The sequence below is a fragment of the Podarcis pityusensis genome, assembly GCF_964106645.2.
Source record: "Podarcis pityusensis genome assembly, chromosome: 13".
Taxonomy (NCBI): Eukaryota; Metazoa; Chordata; class Lepidosauria; order Squamata; family Lacertidae; genus Podarcis; species Podarcis pityusensis.
Genome location: NC_138038.1, coordinates 23,797,362 through 23,810,259, shown reverse-complemented (window position 1 = coordinate 23,810,259; position 12,898 = coordinate 23,797,362). Strand labels below are relative to the sequence as shown.

Here is a 12,898-nt window from a genome sequence, read left to right as displayed (position 1 = left end):
GGGGAATAGAGGGTCTCCTGAGCTCCTTGGGGGAAACAATAGAAAATATGTACTGTTTCAGCACAAGGAAGTTGCACAGAATTCCCCATTCATGACATATTTACTTCCACTTTGTAAAACTAGGGCAGGGTGTGAATTTTTATTAAGACTAGTAAATTATTTCTATTATTGTTATTACCACTATGTTCTGGTAAAAAGCCCTCCCAGGGAAGCTTGCATAAGAATGTAACAGGAATACACAGAAAGAGTCTGCCTAATGGTCCATTCAGCTCAATATTGTCTACACTGATTGGCAGCAGCTTCCCAGGGTTTCAGGCAGGGAGCATTCCCAACCCAACCTGGAGATGCCAGGGATTGATCAAACCTGGGACCTTCTGCATGCAAAGCAAATGCTCTACCACTGAGCTACAATCCCTTAGGTATCATCAGACTATAAAAATACAATATCAGTAACATGCTGTCACTTAGGACAGTAGTTAGAAAGATCTCAAAGTTCACCACCAAACAGTCCACAAAATTTCCATAAGGGTGGTCATGCTAGCTTGCTTCAACAAAAATAAGGCTCCTTAAAGGTAAATGCTACAATCCTGCACATTTTTGCCTAGGAGCAAATGCTGCTGAACTCGGGAGCTTACTTCTGAGCAGACATACATAGGATTGCACTGTAACAAATTTATTATGGCATAATATTTTTTGTGGACAATATCTGACCACATGTATTGCCCACTTACATTTGATTACATGGATTGCGGTCCACAAATGTGGACGCCATAATAAACTGCAGTCCATAAAATATCTCTGTGTGGCCATCTTTTACCCAGAGGATGAGACTGAATGAAAGGAGAACTTATTTATGATGAGGAGAGCTGCTGTGGTTTATATGAAATAGAAACTGCATTTATGAGCGAAATACCAATATTGATGTTTCCAGAGACATTTCTAAAGTGCGAGAGATTAACGCCTTCTAGATCAATAGGAATATATGCAGCGTCGGGGCTTTGCTCTGTCGAGTTGTGGTGTGTGGATTTGAAAGCAAACAGGAAAGGTGGCCAGACATATTTGCCCTCGTTTCTCCCACCTCCCACTTCCAGAACAGATAAAGAATTTAGCCATGTTGCCCCTGCAAAGCATACCCTCAGCCACATTCTCTCTCATCATCTACACAGACGAAGCTCTATAGCAGACACATTTGTGGAATAGGCTGCATATCCACCATACTTTTAAAGCACAGCCTCAAAGAATCCAAGGAATTGTAGTTTGTTAAGTGTGCTGGGAATTGTAGGTTTGTGGTGGGTAAATTACACTTCCAATATTCTTTTTGGGGGAGTGCTGTGCTTTAGATGTATGGCTTGTACACAACCACAGATGGAGAAGGGTCCTTGTATGTGGGTGGAGAAAGGTAGGCTTCCTAATAACAGAAAGCAGGACAATTAATACATAATGTAGTGTAAAGCTATACAAAAATAACAATAGACTGTTATCAAATACAGTTCATTTGTAGGGGGAGGGGACCCAAAACCTTGTACTCATTCATAGTTTATTAGCCCTCACAATACCACATCAAGGCTGGTAACATGAGCTGGACATCAGATCTGCTTTGTATGCTCTGTAGTTTTCCACGATTAATTCTTTCTCAAAAACCATGTCAGGCTATTAATGAGCTGTGTTCCAAATCTGCTTTTGATATTCCATACGTCTACTTTCCTGTGGCTCCACTTCAACATAGAATACTTTGTTATATTAATTAGTCTCCTATTTATTGCCAGCTAGCTCCCTGCTTTGTTAATTCTGGTTTATAGCCTAGGGAACCCTATTTTTCGCTACCGTTATTTCCTTTCAAAGGAAAGGGAATGCCTCGCCTCAGAAGTCTGTCAAGGAAAACAGGATGCAGATCAAGACAGATTAAGGATGAAGACAAACAGACATGGCTCGAGTGGTGCACTCATTGTGGTTCCATGTTCACCCTTTACAGACAGATGTGCAAATTTCCAAACTGAATCAAACTGTTTCCCCCAGATTATAGGAGAAACTGGCTGCACAGTGTTCCTATTGGTTGGCCCTTGTGGCAATCACAAATCCAACCCACCCACCCAACAAAACAATGTTTTTAAGGGCTCATCCAAGCTTTACTTGCCCCATGCCTAGAAAGCACAGGGCCAAGTGGTTTTCTGTTTATCACACTACTTTCTCAGGGAAAACCCACTCTTTACCACTGAATTGGGTCAAACATCAGTCTGCATGACACCCAAATGATGCTCTGATTCAGTGGTAAAGAGCAGGTTTTGTGGGGGGAAAGCAGTGGGGCAAACGGATGTGTGGATGAGCCTAATTCACCCACCGCTAATGGACGGGCTTTTTTTTTTTTAATGCATGTTCAAGTGGGTGAACATTCCAACACCAATTAAAACAAGGCTCATGAAAGCCAAAAGCCTACCCAAATATTGGGGATGGAGTGGAAAACCATGCCTGAGTTGCAACCAAGTACATACAGTGGAACCTCGTGTTACGTACTGTCCTCCTTACGAATGCTTCAGGTAACAAGCTCTGCTAACCAGTAAGTGGAAGCTCCTGGTTGCAAACTTTGCCCCAGGATGCGAGTGGAAGTTGCGTGGTAGCGGCAGGAGGCCCCATTAGCGAAAGCGCAGCTCATGTTAAGAACAGTTTCAGGTTAAGAACGGGCCTCCGGAATGAATTCAGTTCATAACCGGAGGTACCACTGTATGTGAAACAGCCACAGAAGTCAGAGCCAAGCAGAGATTGCCCCACAGCCAAAAAACCTGCAGCAGTTCTTGGGGGGAAAGTACATTTGTCTTTATCCTAAGGCAGGTAAGAACTCGCAGTCAGCAGGGAAATCAAGGAAACATAAAGCACAAACCAATTCCTACAACCTCACTGAGGGAAATTTCCCCCTAGTAGATATGAGTACATTTGTTATACTTTACAGCAGGGTGTGGGGGGAAGGCAACATTATTGGCCATCCTTGGCCAACCCTCCAGGAGACAGTATGCCAGCGGTGGGTGTGCCCACTCACACTGCTGGGTGCACACACAATGGACACTGGCACAAACCTCTCTAGCACTTAATGCATTTTTAATTTTTTAATTTTTGCTGCCACAAGCAAAATCAGTGAGGTCTTAGGTGGGTAGGGGTTTAGGAAAAACTGCTACAAAGACCAGATTGAGCACTCAAAGAAGTGGTGGGGGGTTTTTCAGGGGGTACTCAAGGGTACCAGCACCTCTTTTTGTTGTTGTTAAAAAGTGTGGCACTTACTGTAACAACTTCATGGTGAGTACCGGCACCTATTTTTCGGGGGGGGGGGAGAAGCACTGGTTACCCCTTGCTCTAGATTTAAATGCCTGGCCTTGAGGGGAACAGAGAAGGGCCTATTCACCCCTAAGACTGTTGCATTCTCAAATAAATCAATAAATTGTGTGCTTACTTGGTAATAGCACTCTGCAGATGTTCAGAGACATTTTCCCCTTTATTATTATTTCCCAGGATCCAGTGTTGGGGCCTTGCATTGGAAAGAACTTCTACAAGTAAGCTATTGCAAGAACTGGCTCAGATCCAGCCCTCTGGGGACAACTGTTCTCCAAGACTTGCTAGGGATGCTTTTTCACTTAAGCCTGGATGTGAAGGGGCTGATCTTGCTTAATGGAGATGGACAAATACAGTTGGACATAACTCAGGGGTGGAGCATCTGCTTCGCATGGAAATGGTCCCCACTGCAATTGCCGATACCTTTGGTTAGGTCTGGGAAAGGCTGCTGCCTGAAACCATGAGGGCTACTGTCTGTACTGAATTAGATGGACCAATGTTCTGACTTGGTGCTAGAAAGCTTTCTATGTTCCCAATAATGAACTGCCCCACCAACCCCAGTCTACATTTCCCATATTCCTACCTACCACCAGCCCAAGGAGTGGCACTACCTGCCAGCGTCTGCCCCCTTATTCTCAGTGTTGCTGTTTCAGAACACAGCAGGGAGAAGGATGGGGGCTAAACTAGAACCAGTTGGTTTCTACCTGTCATTACTCTGGCTCCACCTACTGTTGACCTCCCTATCTTACACCCTACTAACGCCAACAGGTACCAGCAACTACTACAGTGCACACTGGGGTTTCCCCGTTTCCTGCTGTTTGTAATTTGTTTGTACAAGGCACCATATATCACACTGATTTGTATTTGTGTTTGATAGCAGCACCTATCCTTTTTCTTTCTTCCAACCTCTCTCCACCCGGTCTCCAGTTAGTAAACTCAGTGATATAAACAGAAAGACAGTGTGTAGATTTGGGAGGTGGGCTAGATAGGTTTTTTGATCTTGTCTAGCTTTATGATTCTGCATTTGAGGGCTTGAGTCCTGGCATTGGGGTGGGTGAGTGGGTGGGGAGAAGGATTACAGCCTTGGTGAGATCCCTGATCAAATTAAGCCCTCTGGAGAAAGGCATCCTGATTCACAAAGAATCGAGAAGGAATGAAGATCAACGTTTTCTCTTCTGGCTTTCCCTGAACTGACACCACAAGGGAGGGAGGGAAGGAGTGGGGAAGAAGAAAAAGAGGAGGAGGAGCTGAATTCATTTTCTTATGTCTCAGAGATGGGCCTGTGGGTAAGACTGACAGCTTTAATCTTCTCTTTTCTCTTCACTGCCTTCGTTTTCTTGCCCTCTTTTTCACTGGGGATAAAATAGGATTAGAAGTTGCTGTGAAATCTCGCAAAAAAAGGGAAGAAAAGGGCTGTTGGCGGGATGGACCAGGAAAGCACAAGCAAGCTTCACATTGTTGATTGCAACAACATCTGCAGAATGGATAATGTGGGTGAGGGTGGTTGGCTCCCTAATATTCAGGTTTCTCTAGGGGGCAGGGAAGGGTTCACTACCACCCTACTGCTGTGCCAAGTAGGGTGCAAGCAGATCCACTAGACTAGTCAGGATGCTTGGCATTTCTGTGCATGTTTAATTGCTTCGGACCTAGCAGTACAGTGCCTGGGTTAAATTTAAACCCTGGACTGAACTGATGGGGGAAACCCATTCTGTAGATGGTTAGGTACAGTATTCACTTCCTTCAAATGGCCTGACAAGGATCCCCACTCCACAAAGGTTCACAGCCACACCATACTTGTAAAGCACTTGAACAACCCAAATAATCCTGGGAACTGTAGTTTGTTAAGAGTGCTGGGAATTGTAGCTCTGTGAGGGGTCTCATCTGCATTTTATTAAGTGTCTCCAGTGCTCCATCTAAGTCACTGTCCATAACCTCCAAAGCCCTATATACAGCTTGAACTCTGACCAGATGAGTCTTTTTTCTTCCCTTTCTCCAGTTGCAGCCTTGGAAATTGATTATGTATTCCTTACTATAATGGTATTTATATATTTGTCTTGATTTATCATGTTGTAGATGTATTGTGTTATGGAGTACGTAGGTGTTGTATGTTATAATCCACCCTAGGTCTTCTGACAAAGGATGATATACATACATAATCACAATCTCCCCAGCTCACCCCCACAACTGTGGCACCCTGCCATTTTAAACAATAAGCACCTATCTGGCTCTCAATCTACATGGATAGACAGGCAGGCAGGCAGGCAAGAAGGCAGGCTGGCAGATAAGCATCAATTTGATGGGTGGGAGAGGAGTACTTTTGGCACGAAGGAAGGGGTCCCTCTTCTCATCCTCTACATTCCAGCTGTGCCTTCCTTGCCCCTGTGCTCAGAATTTTTCCTCTCCTGCTCCCATGAGCAGCTCGCATCCTGCATCCTACATTGAGGAGCGTGTTCCTGTTAGCACCAAGGGCAGTGAATTATGTCACCACATAAGGTGACTGAGCAGGAGGGAAATGGCAGGAACAGCACCTCTAGCAGGGACACCCTTAGGGCGTAGTCAGCAACTGATTCATAGGAAGGGTAGTCTAAGGAGAGGAGGAGGGCAGTGTCAGTCAGTCCAACTGCTGCAGACACTACTACTTTCCTACACTTCGCTTGCTTGCTTGCTTGCTTGCTTGCTTGCTTGCTTGTTTCTCTATTTGGAGGTAAGTTTTTTTTATTCAGATCTTCAGCCAAAAAAAAAAAAAAGGCTGCCAGATATATTTTTGCAAATAAGATCACATGCACACCATGTGTTGAAAGCAGTCTTATTCACATTAGCAGTCATGGAGAATCCTGGGAACTGTTATTTGTTAAAGGTGCTGGGAATGGTAGGTCTGTGAGTTCAGCACCCTTAACAAAGTACAGTTCCCAAGATTCTTGGGGGATGGGGATCCATGCCTATTAAAGTGGTATAAAAGTGAATCGTAGAATTGTAGATTTGGAAGGGATCCCAAGGGTCATTTAGTTCAACCCCCTGCAATGCAGGTATGTCAACTAACGCATCCATGACAGATGGCCATCCAATCTCTGCTTAATACAGGCTTTCAATATGTGGTATAGATGTGATCTATTATGCAATATATATTGCATCACTGAATTCAAAATGTGTTCTGCCAGCCCTGCTGCATTTGGAGCAACACTTGCTCATTTTGCTGAGTGCGGCCATCGATGTCTGTCTCAAAGCCTTACCCTGAAGGCACCATGGCTACCTAGACCATTTTCATCAGTGATGCCCTGAATTGCTTCTGGTCTCTGGCACACCCATCTCTCAAGGTAAAAAGGGGGAGATTTGCACTTACTTGTTCTGACTCCTGGCCCTGAAGTCCTTCCTCTCTCCCTATTGACCTTGCTACTTGATCCAGGGTGAAATCTAAAGCCACAAAACCCAGGATAGAGATTGTTAACATCTTCACTCATGCCAGGCACATCCACATCCAATATATGCTAAAAGCAAACTCATTACAATGCTTCATAATAACTACCATGCTTGAAGGTTTGTGCTTGTAGATGTATATCTTTATCATACTGCGTTGTGCTTGTAGATTTATATCTTTCTTATGTTAGGGTGTTTGTAAATTCTTAATCCAGCAATCTTCTATTTTGCTTAGCTTGCTGGTATAGGAGTTGGCATCCTGGAAGGTCTTGCTTGGGAAAATATTGCTTAGGTTTTGAAAAGCTGCCCTGAAGTTGCTGGCAAAGGAGGAGCCAAAGTATTTCAAGGAGCTTGGATTTGCTACATAGCCGCTCAGGCTTTTGAAAGCTTACCTTAATTAATTAATGACCTAGCTTAGAAAACTTTTGTGAACATGAAACCAATTGAAAGGAACATCTCCATCTATGGGATCAGATCCTAAAGTGGATCTGTGAATATAGGTAACTTTCTTGTGAATATAGGTAACTTTAATATGCAAGATGGCAAAGAGCAATTTCTCACTTGCAGGATAGCCCCTGTGTTCTACCAAGTTTGTTTTATCCGGCTCCTGAAAATGAATGCAGAATTAGAGCCTTTCTCAATGAAGTCTTTCTAAATGATCAGTGTATAGGTCAAGAAATATGTAGCTGTTGCTCCTTTGTGATGTGAGCTGCATGCATCTTCGCATACTTTTGCTTCAAGGATACTGCAAGGATTCCTTAGCCCTCAAAAAGCAACATATTGTTCTGAGGAGAATTCAATTACCGGTATTTCTCTAACTAGTGGGGACATTGCAACATGGGATGCTGTGTTGAATACTGGGGTTTGCACACATGTCACAGGCACCTATTGAACAGTGCCTGTGACATCACCAGTGACATAACTCTCCATACCTTGTGCTAGTGATTGGCTTGAAAAGAAGTGGGTCTGAAGCTGACTAGAGCCCTATTCCCACTTTACTCATGTGTGGGGATTAGTGTGCATACTTTGAAGTAGGACCACACTTTTAGACCCACCCCTGACACCATGTCTTCTCCTGCTACAACCGTGTGTTATGTGCAGTTGTCTGTAGAGAACCCTGAGGGCACAATCTCCTGCTGACATTTAGAAGCTCTGCATGATGGGGACATCCAGTTTTGGAGGAATCCAGGTTGTATGGAGCCCCCCTACATGAACAACTGCACACAACATGTGCTGCTGCAGAGAGAAGGCACATTGGGGGCAGGACTAAAACTGCAGCCCAGCTCCAAGGTAAACATGGCAATGCTCTACTTGTGAATAATGTGAGGACAGGGCTTTTGTCTGAAGACAAAGGGTGGAGAAGCTCCTTGACAGCTTCAATGCCAACAGCCTGAAACAGGATTAGCCAACTTGGAGACCTCTAGATGTTGGTGGTCTACAACTTACATCATCCTTGATCATTGGTTATGCTGGCAGGAGTTGATGGGAACTGTAGGGCATGACTCTGGCCTAAGGCCTGATCTACACACACAACAGAATGAGGCAGTAACTGTTTAAAATGAGCATGCTAAGGCTCAAGCTTACCTAGAAGCTGTACTCCTGAAATTAAGATCTATAGAGGCTGCACAGTAGCGGCACAGGACACTCTGTACATTCTTAGACACACTCTCTACATATTATCTCTACATGTGTTCCTGAGCTAGAAAGGTTCAGGTGCTAAACATCACTGAAGCTCAAATTATTACCTCATACATTTCCCCCCTCACCAAAACCCAAAATTTAAAAAATCATTTGATCATCCTCTCTTCTCCCCAAACATGGTGAGGAGAGATTAATATTCCAATTAGAAATGCAATAGCAATGGACGAGATTCACATATACATGTGGAAGTGGAAGTTTTCAGCAGTGTGGACTGACTAGCACTTGTCTACAAGCCTCTAACATGCCCTACCAAAGGACCTTTCAGTTTTCATCCAGATCAGATGGGTTCAGACCATTCACCCACAGGACAGTTCCTGGCATTTCAAAATTGATCGCCTGCTGTTTGCAGACAAATTAGAAGGGTAATCGACGAGCAAAAGGAATGCCAATGAGCTCAGCATAAACACTCAGCTCTTTCCAGGCCTGGATAGATCCATTCACAACCCATTTCTGCTGAAATATTTTTAAGCCAAGGTGGTTCCATTCACTTCAATGGAACGCTGGTGTTTTAAAGATCTAGAGTTTTGGCTCAACTGGGTTGTGGACGGGCTGGATGGATGTTAATCAGGACCAGCAAAAGATGTTTTGGTGCCTGTCAAATGGCCCCACCCATAGGGTGCACACAGATGATAATTTCCCCCCTGCAAGCCTCCAAGTTCTATTATCCTCATTTGCAGCTCCCAAGAAAACTGTTTCCAGAAGGAAGTGCTCTACAGGCCAGAACTGTCTCCTTTCTCACTGTCAATAATGGTGTTTAAAACCTCCTAGCTGGGTAGATTATGGTACCCTGCCTCATGGTAGGGGCTGCTTCAAGAATGGAAGTGGATCTCTTATTTGTATAACCAATGGACTTTAGGGCTGGGATTTGGACAGGAAGATCATCAGACAACATTGTCTTTGTAGACTTGCTTAACTTTTCCTCCCTAAATAGCATTACACCTCCATACTGATTTGTTTGCTGATTTGGAATCCCTCCCATCACTCCATCTGCCAAAATGGAAGGGTGAAATTCAGTCCCAGACTCTTCAGAGGCAGATATCAGAAGCAGAATTTAGTCCCACACCTCCTGTATCCCATAGAGGTATGCAGAGGTTAAAACACAGATGCTTAGCAATGAGAACTGAAATGGACACCATCTTCTTAGCCCTTCATCCATAACATTCCTTCTCTCCCACCAATAGTTCTGTGAATATATTAATGCCAAAATAAATCTTTCACCTGCTCTAATCCTCCCCAGAATCCACCACTGCTGATTGTGCTGTCAGTCACATGTTATAAGTTTTGTATTTGATATCTGGCATTCTCCATTCAAGAACTGACATTTGACAGAAGGTAGCTGTACTGTCATTTCGATACACCTCTATCAAACTGCTTCCCTAATTGGCAGGTGAAAGCTGAGTTTTAGGAGGCTAAAAGACTGAGGCCTGGAGGAACTGCAATTCCCCCACACCTTTGCTTTATGAAAACTCACATTAGTAACACATTGGGGAGGGGGGGGACATAGCCTTTCTAGGATGTCTGAGCATTGGGGCAAAGTACAATAAAACACAGTTCTCCGACACTGAGAAATTAGCCAGTCTAGGAATCCTGCGAGGCCCATACTCTATGGCAAAAGCCTCAGGTATGTGCAGTGCATGTGATGCCTGCATTTTTTTCCCCTCATTATGCACTCTGGGTGCCCTTTATCCCTAAAGTGCAAGGTCTGGAGCAAAGAAGAGTCTTCCACGAGTGGCACATATTATAAGAATTCTAAGGTGTCAGAAATAAAATGAATGTTCATAAGTGCACAAGGTAAACACGCAGACATAAGTACCTGAACTACATGTCTGAAACAGTACAGGAGAGCAATCCTCAAAGGCTTTCAACAGATAATTGGACACTGCTATCCCAATAGCCTATTGAGGGTGAAAGAGGAGAGCGCAAAATATGGTCTGAAGCTCAACATCAAAAAAACGAAGATCATGGCCACTGGTCCCATCACCTCCTGGCAAATAGAAGGGGAAGAAATGGAGGCAGTGAGAGATTTTGTTTTCTTGGGCTCCATGATCACTGCAGATGGTGACAGCAGCCACGAAATTAAAAGACGCCTGCTTCTTGGGAGAAAAGCAATGACAAACCTAGACAGCATCTTAGAAAGTAGAGACATCACCTTGCCAACAAAGGTCCTTATAGTAAATGCTATGGTTTTCCCAGTAGTGATGTATGGAAGTGAGAGCTGGACCATAAAGAAGGCTGATCGACGAAGAATTGATGCTTTTGAATTATGGTGCTGGAGGAGACTCTTGAGAGTCCCATGGACTGCAAAAAGATCAAACCTATCCATTCTTAAGGAAATCAGCCCCGAGTGCTCACTGGAAGGGCAGATCATGAAGCTGAGGCTCCAATACTTTCGCCACCTCATGAGAAGAGAAGACTCCCTGGAAAAGACCCTGATGTTGGGAAAGATGGAGGGCACAAGGAGAAGGGGATGACAGAGGACGAGATGGTTGGATAGTGTTCTTGAAGCTACCAGCATGAGTTTGACCAAACTGCGGGAGGCAGTGGAAGACAGGAGTGCCTGGCGTGCTCTGGTCCATGGGGTCACGAAGAGTCGGACACGACTAAATGACTAAACAACAACAACATCCCAATAGCCATCCCTGAGCAACCAGACTCCATTCCCTAAGGGCCAAACTACCAATGAAATTATTCTTACAATCAGCAGCTTTGTGAATAGTTTTCAAACAAGTAAATAGCAAGGGAGGGGTATGGGTGTGCATGTGGGTGTGGGTGGCTGTGCATTCTGGATCTTGACCATAATAGAGGACAGAACTGAGGGAGCATTGCCACCATTGTCATGATCTCAGTCCAATGCTGGGTATTGTCCATCATCCCACCTGCTATTTATATCAGGAGCAAAGACCCTCATTGAGCCTCAGGAGGGCAGGCAATCCTACTACCTCTGTACTTTCAATAGCTAACGTGGCAGTAAACAAAGTTTAACAGGAACAGGTTTTTCCATGCATGGAGAGGCAGCCACCCCTACTGAATTTCTGCCTTTTACTCAGCTATAAATGAGACAGAAGCCGTACTGAAGGGAAAGATGGTAACCTGCCTGAGTACGCTTTGACCAATCAGTCTCTCACAACAGCCATATCCCACTTTGCAAAGTTGTTAATGAAAGTAAAGAACAGAACGGCACTTTGTGTGTGGAAGAATGCCGAGGAACTTGTAAAAACAATTTATTATATGTTCCTCATTTCTGTTGCTTCTATCCCATAGCCACAGCAGGAGGCTCTTTAATTACGGGGATTAAAGTCATCGCTGAGAACGCAACTGCTAATCAAACACTAAACAATATTAATGAGCCTGGCAAGATGCCCAGAATGCGGTTTAAACTGAAGGGTAGTGGGGCAGTTTCTACCAGGGGGCCTGGAATCAAACATGGCAGCTGAATGAACTGGCTTCCTGTCTCTGCGAGTACTCTGTGTGGGAAACTGTAGTCAAATATAACTAGCAAGCTTAGGGCTAGTTAATGCATGAAGGGGTTAAGACCACAGAATTGTATTCCTAGACTCAGGTCATGACCCCTCACCTCTGGTGAAGAAGGAAGTGAAGCTTCTTTCTTCATTCTCTTCCACCATATGAAACCACTCAGGCAACACGCCTGGGCTTGACTGCTTCAAACCCAGACTGTGTGGTCAAAAATATTTTTCTGTATTTTGTAAACTCAATATTTCTACCTGTTTTCTTCTTGCTGCTACATGGAATAATGCATCAATCGGACCTTTGAAGTTTGTAAGTACAGCAAAGCATTTAAAGTTACTAAATGGTGTGGTCTATTCATTGCAGGAGGGATAGAAGGGAAGTGGTGTAAGTAGACTGGAATGGGATATTTGAAAAGTCTAACAGCCTATTATTTCATACTTCTATGGACCCTCTCTTGCTGCAGAGTGTGTTTAGCCCCAAGCTTTGGATCTAGGGATCCAGCCAATTCTTTTATTAATTAACCCACATGGGTGATCTATATCTGTTTTTCTCCCCACACTCCGTTCATCGACTCTTATAACTGTATTGTAAATCTAAGACCTGCCCAATGGTGTTGCATTTCTGGGATTGTGATACTTCAGAACCCAGGAATGTATATTTGGAATGTTCTCTCATGTTTAAAAAACAACAGCAAACCCAGTCCTTCACACATATGAACAATTAGCATGGGGGAAGGCTAACCTACAACCCTTATTCCTGAAATGTTAGCATTCTGTGGGCAGGGAATTTTTACTGTGTGGAGGAACCAAATGTGCAGAACCCATTCATTCTCTGAAATGGTATCACCCCAGCAGAAAGGTTGTATGTACCATGTGCTCTTTCTGAACATGTAGCTTGACCTTAAGTCTTGCTGTGCCAGGGAAAAGAAACAGGGGCTTGATTTTCCACAAATGCATCTCTTTGATTTTGAAATTATATGTATTGTATTTGCTTTACT

The 12,898-nt window shown here is 44.0% G+C and overlaps 1 protein-coding gene and 2 long non-coding RNA genes across 9 annotated transcripts in view; 1 reads left to right on the top strand and 2 right to left on the bottom strand.

Annotated features, from left to right (window-relative positions):
* LOC308462180 overlaps positions 1–12,898 on the top strand; it is a 366,258-nt gene that overhangs the window by 135,774 nt on the left and 217,586 nt on the right. The window lies entirely within an intron of this gene.
* Positions 1–12,898, bottom strand: part of LOC308462057 (acid-sensing ion channel 2) — a 382,247-nt gene that overhangs the window by 239,590 nt on the left and 129,759 nt on the right. The gene's annotated exons all lie outside the window — the stretch shown is intronic.
* LOC308462146 lies at positions 4,563–7,593 on the bottom strand. 3 transcript variants are annotated; one of them, XR_013979006.1, is made up of 3 exons: positions 7,537–7,593; positions 6,659–6,729; positions 4,563–4,670 (listed from the first exon to the last, which is right to left on the bottom strand). It is a non-coding gene; the product is annotated as an uncharacterized lncRNA (long non-coding RNA). The 3 variants fall into 3 exon arrangements; XR_013979007.1 differs by lacking the exon at positions 7,537–7,593 and adding an exon at positions 7,294–7,527; XR_013979008.1 differs by lacking the exon at positions 7,537–7,593 and adding an exon at positions 6,842–7,277.